The sequence below is a fragment of the Myxocyprinus asiaticus genome, chromosome 5, assembly GCF_019703515.2.
Source record: "Myxocyprinus asiaticus isolate MX2 ecotype Aquarium Trade chromosome 5, UBuf_Myxa_2, whole genome shotgun sequence".
Taxonomy (NCBI): domain Eukaryota; kingdom Metazoa; phylum Chordata; class Actinopteri; order Cypriniformes; family Catostomidae; genus Myxocyprinus; species Myxocyprinus asiaticus.
In genome coordinates this window covers 47652884-47665137 of record NC_059348.1, presented here as the reverse complement: position 1 = coordinate 47665137, position 12254 = coordinate 47652884, and positions in this window count along the sequence as shown.

The following is a 12254-nucleotide window of genomic DNA, read 5'->3' as shown; positions in this document are numbered from 1 at the left end:
TTCAAAAAGTATTTTGATTACTGAAGAGATTATTTTGCATTTTATTGTCATTTGTTTCATTTAATATTTAGTCCTTTCAGATGGAAAACATTTACACATATAATTGATGCGATCCAAAGTGCACTTGAACAGCGGTGAAACACTTTCTTATGATGTGTTACATTCATATGAGCAGAAGTAAGTTTGGAGCAGAAGAAATAGAAATAAACCTTGTGTAAATTGTCAGCTTTATGCTAAGCTAAAATGCTATTTCTAGAAATTTAAATGCACGTTACCAGGCACATTCATATTTTTTTTATCAAGAAAATTCACGTTGGATAATAATTTCTTTTTTTATAGTAAGACCTTTGATATTAGGGCTAAAATCATATTCTTGATAATACTTTTTGTATTGTTTTCCTGTAAAAATATCTAAAATCCCTTAAAACAAGATCAATTAGATTCATCTTGTTTTAGAAACATCACTGCATAAAATGTTTAGGTTTTTCAGAGAATGTATTTTTACATATTTTTACAATGTACTGGTAGAGTTTTTATAGTCAAAACAAGTGAAAAAAATCTACCAGTGCTGGAGAAGTAATCCAAAGTATTTAGAATACGTTACTGACCTTGAGTAATCTAACGGAATATGTTAAAAATGACATTTTACAGCATGTATTCTGTAATATGTAGTGGAATATATTTCAAAAGTAACCCTCCCAACCCTGGTTATAACAAATTCTTATTAGGCAAGTTAGGTCAATTAGCGGACATCTTTGAAATGCTCTCGGGCAGCTATTTTCTATGTACAGTAAACAAGCAGCATACAAGTGCAGCTCCTATCTTCTTAAATGGGAAAAGACCAAAATCCCCAATGGGGCTCAAGGTTACTATAAAAGAACATATTTCAAAACAGCAGTAAAATTTGACAACACTTGTATCATTAATTGTGTTCTTTAACTCAGATTAAGATAAAAAACGATTTTCCCTTGCTTGTACAGCTATTGTGCATCCTTGAGTTGACTGACAGATGATGTCCATTTCTAAAAGGTGATTGGCTCATGTTGGAAAGGCACAATGAAGCAAGGCAGAGGAGAGACATGCCCCTGAAATGTGCTAAGATAACTTGTTGTGGGTGCTAAAGTGTGCATCCATGAGTGACTTGAGTCTGAAATCTGTCACGTACCTGACAAGCCCTCGCTGGAGAACTGACTCAATGAAGTGACTTTACACTCCTTTGACAAGCCAGACAAAAACGAGCAGGACTATGATAATGAAGATGAGGAAGAGGATGATGAATGGGATAGGAACAGTTTAGGAATAGGAGACTTCACCAAGTCCTACACTGCAATGAGAACTGGGAATACTCAGCAGGCTAATCAACAAAGTTCTCATAATAAATCCTTATAAATGTCCATCAGACAAGGTCCTGAGAAAATTTGAAAACAAAACAAACCTGGATAAATTGAGCTATGCAGATTCTGTAATCAATAAAGTCAATGTGATGCAAAAACAGAGGGAAGCAGACATATTTTGAGTAAAGGACAAATCAGACAGAGCTACATTTGAACAGGTTTTGGATGACACACACACACACACACACACACACACAAGCATAAACACACCCATTCAAATACTCTCCTATAACCCTCATATCAACCTGACTACCTTAATATTCAACCTGTCATGTGCCTGCGCCATGTGGCTTCTTCAATGTAAATAACCCCCTTTGAATTAAACCTGGCTGTTTGGATCCTATCCGGTGTTCTGACGACATGCCGGGAGGTGAATGGATAATTAGGAACCTCCTTAGTATACTGCCTTTGCACTTCCCCCAAACAATTGAACATTTGTGGTCCTTTGAGACAGATCCAGTCGTTCCCCTGGATAAAAAAGATTCATCAGCCCTAATATGCAGCCACAAGGGGTATATGCAGATGGAGGAAGGCCTCAGCGGCACTTCTGCCCTCCAGCTTACTTAGAGGACTATGAGCTCATGGCCACACATTGGAAACAGGTCAGTCAGCCTTTGGCACTTTATGATGAGGAGATAGGAGAGGGTAGCCTGCTGGATGATGTCGGGGAGTTCCTTCGTCGTCGGGCAGAGCCTCCAGCCCTATTAATCAGTATTGTTGGAGCATTATGGATGAGTGGTCTGCACCTACCTACAACCTAGCACCTCGTTATGACAGAGAGAGCATCAGAGAGTTGTCACAATTTCAAGTTCCTATACAGTCAGCTCTGACAGCTCAGTTATCACAGGCCCTGGGAAGGGAACCAGACTTAGTTCACTCCACAGAGTGCTCATATAACCCCACATAATCCTCAGCAGTCACACAGTGCTATATCCTACCCTGCTGACTCACACTTAACACCTTTGCCTCACCTAACCCCATGCCGCCACCGTCACACCTAACAGAGTCCCTCATCCCACCTATAGTGCAAGCTATAACCCTACAGTCCCCTCAGAGCAGGCTGCTGATGGGAGAGATTGTGATGATGCTCCCTAATCAGCTAGTTAAAGGGAGAGATGCACCAAGAGCAGGTGCTGGACTTACTGGGCAAGATGCTCAGCGAGATTCAAGCAGTAAGAGATCAGATACAGGCAGGATCACCTGTAAAGCCCCCTACCCATTGTGACCTCCTGCCTAACGGTTATAAAAGTGAAACTGTCAGCTGTTCCTACCATAGAGGAGGTCTGCTACCCAATGATTACAGTAGTTGGGGTCCTGCTCATAGCCATCATGCACTTTAGTACAGGGGACCCAAGTGATTTCATTAGACTCAAGATCACCCTAGAGAACCTCCTACCCCCTGACGCTACAGAGCTCTTCCGTTACCAAATCCTGATGGATCATCTGAGGCTAGATGTGGCAAGGCTAGTAGCTGACTCCTATCACAATTCACCTTTCCCCTACTCTGACACTATGGCAGCCCTTACTTAGAGATTAGGACAGCCATATAAGCTAGTTCTTAGGAGGATAGCCAAAGTAATGGATGCCCCTGATATTTGATGAGGTGATATTTCAGCCTTTGATGGATTCGCCCAAGTTATAAAGTTAGATCCCTCGTAGGCATGCTAGAGATACTAGGTCCTGAGGGCAGATCTGAGTTAAAGTGCGGGTCACATGTTGAGAGGCTACACAGTAAGCTACCCACTGAGATGTGGTCAGAGTTCAGGCGACACATGTTCTGCCATCCTGGGGAAGTTTACATACTCTTAGACTTCTCAGAACGGCTGCAGTATGAGTCATGGTGCCAGAGCAGTGAGGCCCACATCCCTGAACAGGGGAGAAATTTAGAGCACCAGGTAGAATGAGAGAGAGAGACGGAGCCCTTGCTAGACGGTCAGCCACAGTTCTCCATGGAACAGACGCTAGCCCTATTAAGCCGCCTGCCGCAACAGGCCCTGTAGTTCCCTCAGTCAGTTCATGGGCAGCCAAAGTGAACCCCTTAAGAAACTGTAACACTTCTCAATGGAAGGAGGAGGCAAGAAGCAAGGTTTCCTGGTTCAAGTAGGCGTTTCATTGTGCACCATGTCGCTTACAGTTCCACACACACTCAACAGTTTCACAAGCAAATTACTTAAAGAGTCCCACTTCATTACATCATCAGCATAACAATATATAACACTGTGGCCTTCCTTGCGCCAATCTCTCTCCCTGACTGCTTGTGGTGTGGCTCTTTTAAGCCGCTCTCCCTGTGCTCACTGAAATTAGAGACAGGTGCTAGACATAATTTAGCTCAGGTGTAAGCACCCTTACCGCTTACCGTCTCTCAGGAGAGATGCTTGACCACGCCCCCGCTGCCACATATCCCCACCGCCCGACTCAGGCCGGGGCGGCATCCGGCCTGCCTACCACTCCCCTCCCATTCCTGGAGAGGAAGTCGGCGACAGCCATCTGCGCCCCCGGTCTGTAGACCACCTTGAACTTAAACGGCTGAAGAGCCAGATACCAACGGGTGATCCGCACGTTGGTATCTTTCATGCGGTGGAGCCACCGGAGCAGGGCATGATCGGAACAGAGGGTGAAGGCCCGCCCCAACAGGTAGTATCAGAGAGTGAGGACCGCCCACTTGATGGCGAGACACTCCTTTTCCACGGTGCTGTACTTAGTTTCCCTCAACGAGAGTTTACGGCTAATGTACAGCACCGGGCACTCCTCCCCCTCCACCACCTGCGAGAGCACAGCCCCCAGCCCTCTGTCTGAAACATCTGTCTGTAAAACAAAAGGGAAAGAGAAGTCAGGTGAATGTAAAAGCGGCCCCCCCGCAAAGTGTGGCTTTAACTTGCGTGAACGCCCGCTGACACTACTCCGTCCACTGGACTGGGTCTGGAGCTCCCTTTTTAGTGAGATCAGTCAGCAGGCTGGTGACATCCAAATAATTAGGCACGAACCTTCTATAATAGCCAGCCAGCCCCAGGAACTGTCTCACCCCCTTTTTGGTCTTGGGCCTCGGGCAGGTCGCAATCGCTGCTGTCTTGTTAATTTGGGGACGCACCTGCCCATGGCCCAAGTGGAACCCCAGATACCGTACCTCTACCCGCCCAATCACGCACTTCTTTGGGTTTGCTGTGAGTCCCGCTCGGCGCAGCGATCTCAGAACCACCCTCAGATGTTGCATGTGCTGCTGCCAATCATTGCTGTAAATGATGATGTCATCTAAACAGGCAGTGGCGTAAGCTGAATGCGGTCTGAGGATTCAGTCCATGAGCCGTTGAAACGTAGCTGGGGCTCCAAACAAACCGACCGGAAGTGTCACAAACTAGTGTAAACCAAACAGTGTGGAGAAGGCGTTTTTTTCACGGGAAATTGGTGTCAAGGGGATCTGCTAATAACCCTTCATCAAATCCAATGTCGAATAAAATCGAGCAGTGCCCAACCGATCAAGCAACTCATCAACGCGAGGCATTGGATATGCATCAAATTTAGACACCGCATTGACTTTCCTATAATCCACACAGAACCGTACAGACCCGTCGCTCTTAGGCACTAGAACAACTGGGCTGGACCAATCGCTGTGGGATCTTCTATTACCCCCATATCGAACATTGCATCCAATTCTTCCTGAACAATTTTCTTCTTGTGTTCGGGTAATCGGTAGGGGAGGCTAAGTACCACGACCCCCGGCTCGGTCTCAATGTGGTGGTGAATGAGGTTTGTACGCCCCGGTAGAGGGGAAAACACATCCGCAAACTCCTGTTGCAACCTAGCAACCTCTGCGAGTTCACTCAGTGACAGGTGGTCTCCGCAAGTGACCGGGGTGAACTGTTTATGTTTTGAACTCACCTCCGGTCCGAGCTCCACCTTCTCAGGAACTACCATAGCCAACGTCACAGGGACCGCCTCCCTCGACGATTTCAGGAGATTGAGGTGGTATATTTGACGTGCGCCCCCTCCATCGGTTCGTTTAACCTCATAATCGAGATCTCCCACTCGTCGTGTGACCTCAAAGGGTCCTTGCCACTTGGCGAGTAATTTAGAGCTCGATGTGGGAAGCAATACAAGCACTTTATCTCCTGGTGCAAATTCCCTTAGCTGAGTTCCCCTGTCATACAGTCAGTGCTGTCGTTGTTGAGCTTGGAGCAAATTCTCCTGTGTTAGCTGCCCCAAAGTGTGGAGTTTTGCTCTAAGATCAAGAACGTATTGAATTTCATTCTTACTATTTGAATGTCCCTCCTCCCAGGCCTCTCACAATACATCAAGCACACTGCGTGGGCATCGCCCATACAGCAGGTCAAATGGAGAGAAGCCAGTGGAGGCTTGCGGGACCTCTCATACTGCAAATAACAGGGGGTCGAGCCATTTATCCCAATTTCTAGCATCGTTGTGCACAAACTTATGAATCATGTTTTTGAGGGTTTTATTAAGTCGTTCCACCAGGCCATCCGTTTGAGGATGGTACACGCTGGTGTGAATTGATTTAATACTCAACAATTTGTACAGCTCGTGTAGTGTCCGTGACATAAACGTTGTGCCCTGATCGGTGAGGATTTCTTTCGGAATCCCCACTCGGGAGATTATTTTGAAGAGTGCCTCCGCAACACTGCGTGCTGAGATGTTGCGAAGAGGCACTGCTTCCGAATATCGCATTGCATAGTCCACTAGGACCAATACAAAGCGATGTCCGAGTGCTGACCGTTCTAATGGCCCGACGAGGTCCATTCCAATTCTCTCAAAGGGGACCTCGATCAAGGGAAGAGGGCACAATGGCACTTTTGGGGTGCCCGGTGGGTTAACCAGCTGGCATTCGCAGCATGCCGCACACCACCTGCGGACATTGCCGCCAATGCCTGGCCAATAGAAGCGGGCTATTAGACGGTTCAGTGTTTTCCTTTCTCCTAAGAGACCCGCCATGGGATTATAATGAGCCGCCTGAAATACCATTTCCCGACGGCTCTGTGGAATCAAAAGTTGGGTTGTGTCCTCTTTAGTCTGAGCATCCTGTGTCACTCTATACAACCGCTCATTTATAATCGCAAAATAGGGGTATGAAAGGGCGATGTCAGGCTGGAGTCGTTGACCATCGATGACTCTCACTTGGTCGAAGGCAAGTTTGAGGGTTTCATTTCGTGACTGCTCCAAAGGGAAATCCCCCTCAGGGAATTCCCTGAGAAGGGGAGGGGCTGCAGCCTCTCCACCTCTCTCGTCATTATGACATGGAACTGTCGAGGAAGGCCCCGGCTCCGCCTTCCCTGCCAGAGCATCGCACATTGCACATCTCCCTAATTTCATACAGGACCCATCCGCACAAATTCCCTTTAATAAAACTCTAAAGTCAGGCCAATCAGTCCCCAAAATCAGCGGATGGGTGAGGCTGGAACTAACCGCGGCCTCCACTCTATGCTTTTTCCCCCGGAATTTAATCATCAGGGTCACCACCGGATACTTGTGAATATCCCCGTGTACACATTTCACCCTCCCCGTTTTAGTTGTGCCCAAAGCCTCAGGTTGAACCAAGCGTTGGTGGATAGTAGTTTGATTACACCCGGTGTCCACCAATGCTTGGTGAATACCCCCCCCTTGACACTTACCGGTATCCGGTACGATCCGGCTCAGTCGGGGGCAGCCTACAGGAGGTCCGAGACCCGCACCACTGCCCCCAACTCCATTAGAGGGCACTGATCCCGGAAGTGGTTCGGGTCCCCGCACCTCCGGCAGGCTGGCCCAGGTACTACGCCCCACAGAGAGGGAGAGCGGCGGGGCATTGGGGTAGGGGAGGGTGTCGCCTCCCATGCCTGGGGAGATGGTCTCGGTGGCTGAAGTCCTCCACGTCTGCATGGGGCAGGAACGGGCCCTGGGGAGAGAGCAGAACGAGAGGAGAGAGGGGAGGGGAATGAGACAGGGGGAGAAGAGAGAGAGTAGGAGGGCTCTTCCACCCTCGGGATCGCCGACATGTGGTCCTCCGCAAGCCGGACGGCTTCCTCCAGCGACGCCGGGCGGTGGCACTGGACCCACTCCGCTGTCCCCTTTGGCAGTCGATGTATTAGTTGCTCCAGTACCACCTGGTCGATGATCCTGTCGACGCCGCAGTCCCCTGCTAGCAACCATCTTCAGCAGGCGTCACGGAGCCATTGGGCAAAGGCAAACGGGCGGTCGGAGCTCTCCAGTTACAGGTTCCAGAAGAGTTGACGATTCTCCTCCGGACTCCGTCCAACCCATTGTAGGATGGCTTTTTTCAAATCTCCGTAAGCCAGGAGGCTTGTTGCCGGCAGTTGTTGAGCCACGAGCTGGGCTTCCCCGGACAACAGCGGAATAAGTCAGGCCATCCACTGGCCAAGCGGCCAGCCCCAGATCTCGGTGGTGCGTTCAAACAAGTGGAGGAACACCTCAGGGTCGTCCGCCGTCCCCATCTTCTGTAACGCAGGCGGGGGCAACGGTGTGTGGATGTCCGGGGTCACGGCTGGGGTTGCCTCCTGGCTGAGGAGGCTCCGGATCGCCTGCCAGTCCTCTGCTTGAGCACATAGGAGTTCCACAAACCGGCGATCCTGATCTTGCCGGAGCTCAAGCAGGGTTTACTGCTGGTTCCGATGTAAGCCAGCGAGGGCTTGGAGGATCTCAGCCAACTGGGAGGTCTCTATGGGGCGACTTCCGTCCATCTTCAAACTAATCCCGGGTTTCGGCACCAATGTAACACTCCTCAATGGAAGGAGGAGGCAAGAAGCAAGGTTTCCTGGTTCAGGTAGGTGTTTAATTGTGCACCGTCACTTACAGTTCCACACACACTCAACAGTTTCACAAGCAAATAGTTACTTAAAGAGTCCCACTTCATTACATCATCAGCATAACAATATATAACACTGTGGCCTTCCTTGCGCCAATCTCTCTCCCCGAGTGCTGGCGGTGTGGCTCTTTTAAGCCGCTCTCCCCGTGCTCACTGAAATTAGAGACAGGTGTTAGACATAATTTAGCTCAGGTGTAAGCGCCCTTACCGCTTTCTCTCTCTCTGGAGAGATGCTTGACCATGCCCCCGCTGCCACAGAAACCCTGTAGTCGGCATCTCCAGGTCGGCATCTCCAGACCCTACATGACGTCAACACTAAGCCTACGACAGAGGGTTCCTGCTCAATTAGTTCAGCTAATGACACCTTGTACCTAGACAAGTGTTCTGGAAAAGTACAAGCACCTAAAGAACATGCCTCTGCAAGCCTTTGAGAAAACACACTCACTTCTGCTTATTGGAGCCTATAATACCCACCTCATTACACCTATAACCTTGTCCATTTAGGCCCAACTGGAGGACTTGCTGCTATTCAGACCAGGCTCGGATGGACTGTGCAAGGACCTGTGAGACTGGTGAAGGGTCAGATAGGCCCACAGAACTGCTTCTTCAAATCCTACATCCCTGCTGATCTGGCATTGCGGAAAGATGTCGAGAGGCTGTGGCAAGTTGATGTTCTGCCCTACCGCTGTGAGAAACAAGTTACCAGATCTGAGGAGGATCAAAAAGCTATTCGCCTCCTGGAAGCTGCGATCACCTGAGTGGAGGTGGATGGAGTACTTCATTATGCCACTCCCTTGCTATGCAGGAAAGACTTCCCTTTCTTCCATTCCCCCAAGGATGCAGTGATGCCCAGATCCCTGCCAAGGCAGAAGTGTACAAGGCAGAGATCAAGAAGTTGGAGGACAACGGGGTGGCCGCCAAGCTGTCGGATGCAGAGAGTTCGGCCTCAGGCGAGAACTGGTACATCCCGCACCACACGAGTCCTTCACTCCTAAGGGTCCTCTTGTGATTCCGAGAGCATGCTGTGGCCATAAACGGGGACATCTGCGGGATGTTTCACCAGGTTCTAATCCTACCTGAGGACCAGGCCCTCCTACGCTTCCTCTGGCACAACATGCACAGAGACGACCCTCCTGATGTCTACAAATGGCGAGTCCTGCCATTCGGGACTACCTGCAGCCCCTGCTGTGTATCATTCGCACTCCAGTGCCATGTAGCAACACACAGTGCCCCAGGTGGCGATGTGAGAGCCTCAGTAGAATGATGCTTCTACATAGTCAACTGTCTACAGAGCCTCCTCACAGCACAAGAGGCATGACAGTTACTGGACAAGCTGCAAAATATTCTAGCCTCCGGGGGATTTGATATCTGTCAGTGGTAATTACGTGCCTGAGGTTATTAATCACTTACCCCTGGAGGCCCGGTCCACCAAGCTGCAGCTGTAGCTCTCCCATAACAGAGCCAACCCAAGTGAGTCTACCTTAGGCCTGAGCTGGCACTGCAAGCTGGACCGCCTAGTATTCAAGCACCGACTTATCACTTACAAGACTTTGACCATGCAGAATATCTACCAGGTGCTTGTGAGCCAGTACAGCCCCCTCGGAGCCATCCTTCCCCATACTACCAGGAAAAAGTTAATAGTGCAGCAGCTATGGGCCAGCCAATGAGACTGGGATGATCCGCAGCTACCAAATGAGCTTCAGCAGGCCTGGACAGCCTGGGAGGATGAGCTACAATACCTACCACAGATAACATTCCCTAGATGTTACACTCCTATCGCAATGGATCGTCCAGATACCCGCCGTGAGATTCACATCTTTAGTGATGCCTCGGAGAAGGCATACGGGGCTGTCGCCTACTTACATTCAAAGAATCCCCAAGGAGGTTTCCATGTTGCCTTCCTACTAGCCCGCTCTAGGGTTGCCCTGTGAAAACAGCAATCGATTCCCAGGTTGGAGCTCTGTGTAGCCATGACAGGAGCACAGCTGGCAAAACTGCTAACAGAGTAGCTCACTCTGGAAATCAGTAGAGTTACCTGCTGGACAGATTCCATGAATGTCCTTCATTGGCTGCATTCCAAGTCCTGCCATTATAAGATCTTCGTAGGCACCTGAGTCACAGAGATTCAGGAGTTGACTGACCTACAAGCCTGGCAATATGTAGACTCCACAAATAACTCTGTTGACAATCTCATCTGAGGCAGGAACCTGAAAGATTTCGCCAGTCCTAACCGATGGATACAAGGCACAGGATTCCTACTACGACCTCCAGCAGAATGGCCCTCTCCAACAGCCCTGCACCTTTCTGAAGCTGAAAACACCAGTGAGCTGAAAGTGAGCTAGTTCTGTGGAATCATTACTGAGACCCTAGCTACTTCTGATGAGAGGAAGTATGACCGATGGTAGGCCATTGTAGAGGCTGTCGCTTTAGAGCTACACGGGGGACTGCACAGGATGACTCTCCCCAGCGAGTGCCTACCGAGAAGCCAAAACAGTTGTTCTAAGGAGGGCACAAATGGACAGTTTCCCCAGAGAGTACCAGGTATTGAAGGCTGGTAAATCAGTTCACCCTACCAGCCGTTTACTCTGCCTCTCTCCTGAATTTGACCCAGACCACCAGCTCATCCGTGTTAGAGGCCGCTTAAGGCAAGTGGAAACCCTTGATCCTGCCACTGTGCATTCTGTGATACTGGACCCAAAACATCCCAGTACTCAACTCCTAATCAAGCACTATGACACTTGACTCCACCACCCTGGACCTGTGCGAGTGTTCGCTGAGCTCCGCAGGAGAGTATGGATCCTGAGAGTCAGAGAGGCAGTTCGGAAGCATCAGAGGAACTGTCTTGAGTGCTGTAAGTGGAGATCGAAGACAGCGATGTAGAAAATGAGTGATATGCCCCTGCCACGTCTCCAAATGTACAAGCCGACATTCTATTCAACTGGAATGGAATGTTTCAGTTCTTCCTAGTTAAAGTGGGCCGTTGAACAGAAAAGTAAAGGAGTCTCCTATTTAAATGCCTAACTACTAGAGCAGTGCATGCTAATGTGGAATATTTTTATCAAGCTGAATATAAATTAATCAAGTATGATCAATGTAAATATAGCCATTTTATTCTACAATTATTTCTTATGGTCAAGCATGTATCTTACTGTGTGCATCTGTGTAGAAGCCTGTGTAGGAATGGAATGTGCTTACATATGGTAAACTGCTCTCATGACTGCTAAGAAAATATATGGTGAGGGTCCTCCACAGGTGTCTCCTGTACACTTCTTAAAATAAACAGACTGGAGTCAAAGAATAGGGTGATGGATAATGGTGACATGTATGGAATGTATTAGCCATGCCTTGGTAGATCATATATAAGCGGGAAGGAACCCAGTTGCTGGAGTTGCAGGGCCACTAGGCTTTTTTATCTCTGACAATAAAGTCTACCTTCTGGCATCAAAACCCCAAGACTTCAAGAGTGATGTTTCACAGAGGTGGTAGAAGCCACAACAATGCCTTCCTGATGGCACTAAGGAGATTCATAAGCCGCCGGGGCCAGCTGGCGGAGTTGTACTCTGATCAGGGCACTAACTTCAATGGCGGGGAGACCGAACTCAGGAAAGCCTTCGACCAGCTCAGTCATGACCTGCGTAGATTGTTAGCCAAGAGACAGGTCAGTTTCCACTTCAATCCTCCAGCAGCTCCACATTTCGGAGGGGCATGGGAAAGGAAGATTTGGTCCATCAAGGCTGCCCTTCTCACGACACTGGGAGCAGAATCTGTGACTGAGGAGGTACTCCTGACTGTGCTGACAGAGGTTGGGGCTTTTCTGAACTCAAAGCCTCTAGGCTACATATCTGCCGACTTAGATGCTGTCAACCCGAACTGTCTCCTGATGGTTTGGCCTGACGGAGCTTTGCTATAAGTAGTGTATCCTGAGTCCGAGCTCCTATCGAGATGCTGATGGAGGCACTCCCAAGTGCTAGCAGACAGGTTCTGGACTTCCTTTGTAAGGCACTACTTACGAAGCATGCAGACAAGAGTCAAATGGCAGCAACTATCCC